A 9,225-nucleotide genomic window follows, 5' to 3' on the forward strand; every position below is an offset into this window, starting at 1 on the left:
AACACGGCAAGCCCTGTGCCTACATCATACTACGTACAAGCCCACCTCACGTAGTCATGCTATCACCATATTTCCCGGCCTCCGTGTGACACCTAGATTTAGTTGATCTAACTAGAACTAACTATTGGTTGGCTCGATGTGATGTGGCAACTTCATACTACTACGGATGCTGGCTATACTACTACGACACTAACACTCCAAGAAGTGATGTAACGCCCTGAGACCGTTGCGCCAGGTGTCTTCCAGTTATTCGTGTTGTTGCCTTGTCATTCGCTTGCGTGTTGGATCTTGCCATGTCATCCTCCGCATTGCATCTGCATGTTTTTGAAACTTGCATTCATCCGGGTTTCCCCTAGTTCTTTCCGTTGTCCGTTCTGAGCTCAGACACACTTGCACGCGCCCACGGCACGTCCGAAATATTATTTTATAAGTGGCCGGAAAATGTTCTCAGAATGGGTTGAAAGTTGGCGTGCGGTCTTATTATAGTGTAGATAGACCGCCTGCCAAATTTCGTCGCATTCAGAGTTTGTTTGATAGCCCAACCGTTAAACATATAGCGGCATTATAGCCGGTCATATGTCAGACGTTTTCGGTCTCCGAAGACTGTGCCGAGCCTCTCCTTCTCTTCTCTCTTCTCAGCCCAACCCACTCTCTATCAACCGCCAGGCCCCGAAACCCCTCCTTGCACAGTGCATCGACCCCCTCGAGTGCGCGTCCGAAGTTGTCCCAAACCTGAGCCGCTCTGCCGTTACCAATGGGTCTGGATCATACCCAAACATTTACAAAACATCTCCGTTTTCTTTTATTGGACTCCCTAACCTATTTTTTCCATCCGTCCGATTACGATCGGAGGGACCAAATATCCCAAACCCAGCTACCTACTATAAATAACCAGTCTAAAACCTAGATCCTAGTCTGTCCCATCCACCATTCCCTTCGGCCGCCGCCACTGTTCTCTCGGGATCCATCCCAAGCCAACCACCTCTCCAAATCCATCAACCAACCAGCGCGCCTCCTACCCCAAGCTCCTCTTGTCATCCTCCCATGGGGCCCTCGTCCCGAGCACCTTGACCCCTCCACTACGTCCTCGCCGCCCGCTGGGGCAGACCAGTAGCTCCACCACGCCCGCCCCATCTCTCCTTCCTCCACCTGCCTTCTTCTGCTTTCTCCTCTGCTCCTCACTTCCCCTCTCTGTCCCTCACAGGAACACCCAGCTGGAGCCCCCGCAACCTCACGCCGCCAGTTCCTCGACGCCGGCGTACCCCATCTCGGCCCAGAGCCGGTGGACCTCGAGTCCCTCGACCTGTTCCCTCCTACCTCGTCGCCGGACCCACGGCATGGCCGCCGCCAAGTTCATCAGGACGCCGCTGCTTCCCATCGCCCGGATCGAGACCAGATGAGCCACCGCGCCAGATCCCTGCGCCCTGGACCTCCCCGGCTTCGCATGGTCCAGCGCCGCCGCCGCTCGTCACGCCGCCTTCGACAAGTCCCGCCGCCGTGCCCTGCATCCTGGGAGCCAGCCGCACCTCAAGCCCTCGTCTGTGACCGCGCCAAGTCCAGCGAGGCATCGCCCGCACCCGTTGACCGCATCGGCCTCCCCTGCTTCGCTTGCATAGGCCGGCCTCGCCTGCCGTAGATCTGACCCAGCTAGCCTGGCTTCGGCCCAGCGTGCCCCTGCCGGCCTCCCTCTCCACCAAACCGGGCCGAGGCCCAGATCTGCCAGCTCCCTGGAGCCCGATGTGAGCAGCCCAGTTCCACCAGATTCGGCCCATGTCATATTTTTTTCGGCTCTGCGATTTTAGCAATTATTCCAGGTTTTCACTGTTTTGCAGAAAACCCCCTAAGCTTCATGCATATCCTAACTCACCAAACACGCATCACATGTAAAAACATTATATATGTAAAATGCTTAGAATTTTGTCTAGTTTCACAATATCCAACTTTCATGCATGTTTGAAATGTTTAAAATGTTGTTTGTTTAAATTTGCTATTATGACATGTTAAAATAGTTTATTTCATAACTAAATAACCATAGCTCGGATTTAAATAAACTTTATATGTAAATGGGGTGGAAAAATGCCTAGTTTAACATGGTCCACTCTTCTTGCATGTTTAACAAGTCTAAAATTGGGTTTAGGGCAGAACAGTACCAAATTCATAATATGCACACTGGGATTTTCCGGAATTGTTGTTTGTTGTTCCGGCCTCATTTAAACTTGTCTAGATAGGTAGTTTTCATATGCTTCACCCTTTGCCATGTTTAATAACATTTAATATTGATGAGTACATAACTGAGAGAGAACTAAATAAGTCATGTGGTGTTTCGTCAATATGCAACGAGTTGCATATTGAGCTCCACTTAATTTGTAGTATTGCTTGTTGCACTTTGCCATGCCATGCCTCTTTAAACCGGCCATGCATCATACTTGATTGTGCATCATGCCATGTTTATGCTTGTGTATTTACTATGTTGCTTGCTTCTTTCCGGGTTGCTTCTCTCGTTAGCTTCGGTTTCATCCCGGGGTTGTGAGGATTCGTCCGACTACGTCCGTTTATCTTCTTCTTGGACTCGTTCTTCTTCCTTGCGGGATCTCAGGCAAGATGACCATACCCTCGATATCACTTATATCTTTGCTTGCTAGTTATTCGCTCCACCGCTATGTCGCGCTACCTACCACTTGTTATATCATGCCTCCCATATTGCCATGTCAAGCCTCTAACCCACCTTCCTAGCAAACCGTTGTTTGGCTAAGTTACCGCTTTTGCTCAGCCTTTCTTATAGCGTTGCTAGTTGCAGGTGAAGTTGAAGTTTATTCCATGTTGGGACATGGATATGTTGGTATATCACATTATCTCTTATTTAATTAATGCATCTATATACTTGGTAAAGGGTGGAAGGCTCGGCCTTATGCCTGGTGTTTTGTTCCACTCTTGCCGCCCTAGTTTTTATCATACCAGTGTTATGTTCCTTGATTTTGCATCTCTAACACGATGAGGGGTATGGGACCCTCTTGACAGTTCGCTTTGAATAAAACTCCTCCAGTAAGGCCCAACCTTGGTTTTACATTTGCCTAACAACCTAAGCCTTTTTCCCTTGGGTTTCCGGAGCCTGAGGGTCATCTTTATTTTAACCCCCCGGGCTAGTGCTTCTCTAAGTGTTGTTCCGAACTGAGTAGACTGCGGGGCCACCTCAGGGAAACTTGATGGCTGGTTTTACTCGTAGGATGTCTCATCCAGTGTGCCCTGAGAACGAGATATGTGCAGCTCCTATCAGGATTTGTCGGCACATCGGGCGGCTTTGCTGGTTTAGTTTTACCATTGTCGAAATGTCTTGTGCATCGGGATTCCAAGTCTGATCGGGTGTCCCGCGATGGAGGATTGTCTCCGCGGATCGTGAGCTTGTGATGGGCTAAGTTGGGACACCCCTGCAGGGTATAAACTTTCGAGAGCCGTGCCCTCGGTTATGTGAAAGATGGGAATTTGTTAATATCCGGTGTAGAGAACTTGACACTTGACTTAATTAAAATGCATCAACTGCGTGTGTAGCCGTGATGGTCTCTTTTCGGCGGAGTCCGGGAAGTGAACACGGTTCTTCTGTTATGTTTGAATGTAAGTAGTTTCAGGATCACTTCTTGATCACTTCTAGCTTCATGACCGTTGCGTTGCTTCTCTTCTTGCTCTTATTTGCATATGTTAGCCACCATATTTTCTTAGTGCTTGCTGCAGGTCCACCTCATTACCCTATCCTACCCATTAGCTTAAATAGTCTTGATCTCGCGGGTGTGAGATTGCTAAGTCCTCATGACTCACAGATACTTCCAAACAGTTGCAGGTGCCGATGATACCAGTGCAGGTGACGCAACCCAGCTCAAGTGGGAGCTCGATGAAGATCTTGGTCATTGTTATGTGTCTTTTCCGATTGATCAGTAGTGGTGCCTACTTGGGACGATTGGGGATCTAGCATTTGGGGTTGTCTTCTTTTATTTTGGTTCCGTAGTCGAACCTTGATTATACTCTGGATGATGTATGTTTAACTTGTTATTTGTGTGAAGTGGCGATTGTAAGCCAACTCTTTATCCCTTTCTTATTCAGTACATGGGATTGTGTGAAGATTACCCCACTTGCGACAAAACCACCATGCGGTTATGCCTCTAAGTCGTGCCTCAACACGTGGGAGATATAGCCGCCTCGTGGGTGTTACAAGTGAGTCAGAAACCATTTATAAATTGAGTTTATGACATGCAGATGCAAATGTACCATTCATTACATAAAACAAGTCATCAACACAAAACGATAAGAGGATACATGTTGGCTTATAGATTAGTTCCAACAAAACATTCTAGTAAATACTCAAATTTTCATCACACAACAAATAACAAGCAATGAAATGAACTTCAGCTCAACCAATCCTCGGTGTTGGAAATGCTTTCTTTGAACCAGAAGTGATTCTCTGGGAAGCGGAAGCTACTGTCAATCTCGAGACCAACGCAGGACTGATCATCCAGGCTGAAGCGGCCTATGTCAGGACACATATTGTGATAGCCACGGTAGGGAACCATAGCAATGTCCGAGGTATAGATACAATTGCTTCTCATAAATGGTAGTAACGTTGTGTCAACAGCAGTTGGATCGCCTTTCACCATCATTGGATAGTTTTGTCCAAGGAAGAGCGAGTTTCCTCCAAGAGTATCTATACTAAACCAGGGAGAAGGTGTTGGCGCTAGCACAGTAGTATCCATCCCGAATACCCTGCAACGGATGTTGGAATAGGTCCAGAGAGTGCGACCATGGGAGACAACACCTGCTTCCTTAGTAACATCAGTAGTGCCCTGTATACAGACAAGAAGACGTGATCCATCGGAATAAGTTGCCAGGCGCCACTGAGTATATGGGTCCCCATGCTCGTGATCATCATCATTGTCATCTCCCCCTTGGTTATAAATTTTTTCAAATATAGGTGGTGGAATGTTCACAGGACCATGGAAAGACAAGAAGGTTAATTAGTAAAGGGAAACTAGCTAACCCGCATGCATGTGGATGAAACAATTATAATTATGATGGAAGACAAACGTACCAAAAGCATAAGGATTCCATGCAAAAATAGTGCCACGAGTGGTGGCAGCAAACACAAGACCCTCGTATTGAATTGCATCACAGTACTCATCCGTGTATAGAAACTGATTTTTGAGCAATATCCATCGAGTCAAACCTTGAAGGACGGCAACAAGCTTGTCAAAGATAGCGACGACACAAGCATTCCTATAACCCCAAGAGCGGTTGGGAACTCGAAAAATTGCTATCTTCTATAGACGAAAGTCACCATGATCATAGTTGAACGTACGCAGAATACCGGTGTGCTCAACCTCTGGGCAGTCTGAGATTTTTGGAAGTGGAACCCGGTGATGAGTGTACACATTCACAAGTTTCCACTCGCAGTTGTACCCAATATAAACAACCCAATCTCCATCTACGCCTGCCCAAGCCTTACCCTCAAGCGATGGCATCTTAACATCACACATATCATTATCAAGCGGCATCAACTTGCACAAGGTGAGGCCTCTGTTGTCCGCGCGCTAGTCAGCAGGGTCACAGCGAAGAAAATAGGGGAGATCAAACCGCTCCTGGACCCTTGGGTTCCTTGTAATGATGTTATTAGTTGAGTCGAGAATGGTCTTGAACGAACCTGCCATGCTAGCCGAGGTGATGATGTCGCACCGATCAATGAGTTCCTCCACCACATCATCATTCAGATCAGGGCAAGAATAAAGGGGTCGTTCCCGGTCTGTTCCCTCCATGGAGAAGACGATCGAACAATGACAGAAGGAAGGGTGAAGGAAAATGGAGGAGGGAAGAAGAGCGTGCGAGAACAGTTCCAAATCAAGAGGGAAAGGCGAAGAGTCGATGGACGGTTGCCACGGTACACGAAGAGGCGCCCCGGCCTACATAGACGTCCGTTCGGAACTTGTACAAAAGGACTCATCATCATCTCACTGACATGTTGGAACGGGACCACATGTCAATGAAGAGGCTAGTGGGGAGCGGACGGTTGCCACAGAGGTTACACACTGACGACAAGGCCGTCCTATCAGACCTAGCACCCATGCGGGATGACTTCCGTCCCCCACACGAGCGAAGCCACTTCGCACCCCCACACGGTTGGTCCGCCACGCCGCTAGGCCAACTCCAGCGCCTGCAGCTCGGATGCGCGCTCACTCAGCCCCCTTTCCCTTGAAGCCCCAAAGCTACCCAACCACGGCTATGTGTTTTGCGGACCCGGCGGCCGGATTTGGAGTGGATCCGGTCGGGCTTGAGCTCGCCCAGCTGTGGGAGGCCGCGCCGCGCCATGGACTGGCCGGGCACCGGGCCGGAAGGCCCCGGCAAGGGCGCAAGGCCGCATGCAGGTACTGACTCCTCCTCTAGCCGCTCGGATCTACACCGTCAGTGGTCCGCCGGCACATACATGAATGGCGGTCGGCCGGGCTCGGTGCTGGCCCAAAAGCTTGTCGGTGCACCGTTGCCACTCATTACGTGCGACGACTGCCCAAAGAAGGTCTTGCGTCGCGTGTCTACAACGCCAGAACATCCCGGATGGGTGTTCATCAAGTGCTCAACCGATGGGGTATGTGCTACTTTAGCTTCGGTTGTGCTCTCGGATTAGACTAGTTGTGCTAACTTAAAATTTTATTGTGTAGAATGGATGCAAGTTTTGGTATTGGGAAGAAGAGTGCATCGATATATTGATAGAGCACAATTTAGTAGATGTTCTAGCACTTTTAGCTAGCATAGAGGCTAGAGATGAGACTAGTGCACTTATTGATAGAATAGAGGCTGGACATGAGACTAGATGCGAGGAAGCAAAGTCTACTTCTTTACACTCGAAGAAGAAAGAAGCACGCAAGATCGAGCCTCTGCAGATCAACAATGAATGCATCGAGAAAGCACTAATCCAACTTACTGGAGCAGTTATGGAAGTTGGATATCTTCTAAAATGTATTCTTGTGGTTCTTGTTTTCTTTGGTCTTGCTTTTCTAGTCAAATTTTGGTGATGTATTTCCATGATGAAAAAAAGATATGTGTTTGCAAAGAAAAATGTACGCAGCCGGGATGCATCCGCGCGTTGGGCGCACGGCCACCGCATCCAAGAAATGGCCCGGACACGACCCCATTGCCCTACCCAAATGGACAGAATCCGGGCAAAATGGTGGTCTGTTTGGGGTCGTCAGTTGGAGTTGGCCTTAGAAGTGGGGCCGCAGTTGAGGAAACCGACTATCGGCAAACCCCCACCTCGCCCGCCGCGCGATGGCTGCGTTAGAGAAACGACGAGGTTGAAGAGATAGTTGTAGCACGGACTCCAAGAAATATGGTGTCAGATGGAAGTCATGCTGGTGGCGTGTGTCGTACTCCTAGACGTGAATGCTTGTTCTGGCTCATGCAACCCTACTATACTATATATCGAGGATTTGAGGTGCTGGTTACGTACAACGAACACATTAACATATGGCCCCCCTCACACTGTGGCCAAATTTCTTGGAGTCTGTGCTAGGTTAAAAGGTGTTCTTTGTGAGGGTGGGTGGCTGGTCTCAAGTTTAAAACTTGTTGTATTACGTATACGTAGACGTAGAGATAGTGCAACATTTCTGAAAGTTTGAACCCAAACATCATAATGCAATTTCTACTGGACTCATCCGGGGACCTAGGATGACGGGATTCACAACTACAGTAAAAACACCCGCCCGACGCGAGAAGCATGTGAAGCTAGTACAAATAGTAGTAGTACTATTGTTGATTGGACTCATCCGATAACCTGTTGCAATGCACATACAATTATGTATCCGGAAAAAAATTGCCTCATCGCAGCACCCACTCAAAGAAGCGACTCGAAAGCCATTCATAAATTTAGTAAGTTTATCACAGGCATATCCTTTTATTACATACAACAGGTCATGAACCCACAACGACAACGACGATACATTCTAGTAAATACTAAAGTTTTCATCACACAACAAATAACAAGCAATGAAATGAACTTCAGCTCAACCAATCCTCGGTGTTGGAAACGCTTGCTTTGAACCAGAAGTGATTCTCTGGGCAGGGCCAGCTACTGTCAATCTCAAGACCAACGCAGGACTGATCATCCAGGCTGATGCGGGCTATGCCAGGACCCATAGTGCGATGGTAGGGAAGCATAGCAGTGACTGAGGTATAGATACAGTTGCTTCTCATAAATGGTAGTAACATTGTGTCAATAGCAGCTGGATCACCTTTCACCATCATTGGATAGTTTTGTCCAAGGAAGAGCGAGTTTCCTCCAAGACTTTCAATACTGAACCAGGGAGAAGGTGTTGGCGCTAGTACACTAGTATCCACCCCGAATACCCTGCAACGGATGTTGGAATAGGTCCAGAGAGTGCGACCATGCGAGACAAGACCTGTTTCCTTAGTAACATCAAAAGTGCCCTGTATACAGACAAGAAGAGGTGATCCATCGGAATAAGTTGCCAGGCGCCACTGAGTATATGGGTCCTGCTCGTCCTCATGCTCGTGATCATCATCATCGTCATCTCCCCCTTGGTTATAAATTTTTTCAAGTATAGGTGGTGGAATGTTCACAGGACCTTGGAAACACAAGAAGGTTAATTAATTAGTAAAAGGAAACTAGCTAACCCACATGCATGTGGATGAAACAATTATAATTATGGTGGAAGACAAACGTACCGAAAGTATGATGATTCCATGCAAAAATAGTGCCACGAGTGGTGGCAGAAAACACAAGACCCTCGTATTGAATTGCACCACAGTACTCATCCGTGTATAGAAATTTATTTTTGAGCAATATCCATCGAGGCATGGAAGTAAGGAAGGCAACAAGCTAGTCGAAGATAGCAACAACTTCATAGTTCGTGTAATCCCAAGAGTGGTTGGGAACTCGAGAAATTGCTATCTTCTGTAGGCGACAGTTACCATGATCATATTTGAACTCACATCAATCATCTGTGTGCTCAACCTCTGGGCAGTCTGAGATTTTTGGAAGTGGAACCCGGTGACGAGTGTACACATTCACAAGTTCCCACTCGCAGTTGTACCCAATATAAACAACCCAATCTTCATTTGCGCCTGGCAAGCCTTGCCCTCAAGCGATGGCATCTTAACATCACACGTATCATTATCAAGCAGCATCAACTTGCACAAGGCGAGGCTTCTGTCGTCCCCGCGCCAGTCAGCAGG

At 48.0% G+C, this 9,225-nt stretch overlaps 1 long non-coding RNA gene across 2 annotated transcripts; it reads left to right on the forward strand.

The window, feature by feature from the left end:
• Nucleotides 1–825: 825 nt before the first annotated feature.
• LOC147959143 (uncharacterized) lies at nucleotides 826–4,076 on the forward strand. Of its 2 annotated transcripts, XR_015611951.1 has the most exons (3): nucleotides 884–1,739; nucleotides 2,506–2,596; nucleotides 3,827–4,076. It is a non-coding gene; the product is annotated as an uncharacterized LOC147959143 (long non-coding RNA). The 2 variants fall into 2 exon arrangements; XR_015611950.1 differs by having other exon boundaries at nucleotides 826–2,596.
• Nucleotides 4,077–9,225: the final 5,149 nt, after the last annotated feature.

This window comes from Triticum urartu, chromosome 7A (genome assembly GCF_056163025.1).
Source record: "Triticum urartu cultivar PI428250 chromosome 7A, HENAU_Tu73, whole genome shotgun sequence".
Lineage (NCBI taxonomy): Eukaryota > Viridiplantae > Streptophyta > Magnoliopsida > Poales > Poaceae > Triticum > Triticum urartu.